Source organism: Clupea harengus, chromosome 8 (genome assembly GCF_900700415.2).
Source record: "Clupea harengus chromosome 8, Ch_v2.0.2, whole genome shotgun sequence".
In the NCBI taxonomy this organism is placed as follows: Eukaryota; Metazoa; Chordata; class Actinopteri; order Clupeiformes; family Clupeidae; genus Clupea; species Clupea harengus.
Genome location: NC_045159.1, coordinates 9,939,666 through 9,939,934, shown reverse-complemented (window position 1 = coordinate 9,939,934; position 269 = coordinate 9,939,666).

Genomic DNA, 269 nt, shown 5'->3' with positions numbered 1-269 from the left:
CTTTTAACATTTCCGCCTACTCACATACTTCTCATTCTGCGTCAGAGGCCTCTTTGTGCGCCCTGGAAGTGCACCCCACTGGAGGAACACGCCGTGCATTCCCTTTGTTTACCAATACACTTATGACTGCCATTCCCTTTGTTTACCAATACACTTATGACTGCCATTCTGCTTGTAACTGTGCCTTGCTTGTTAAAACCTACTTTGAACTCCATATCAATACAACGTTCTGGTTGTGGCGTATGTGTACTGCATCTCTCAGGTCTGAG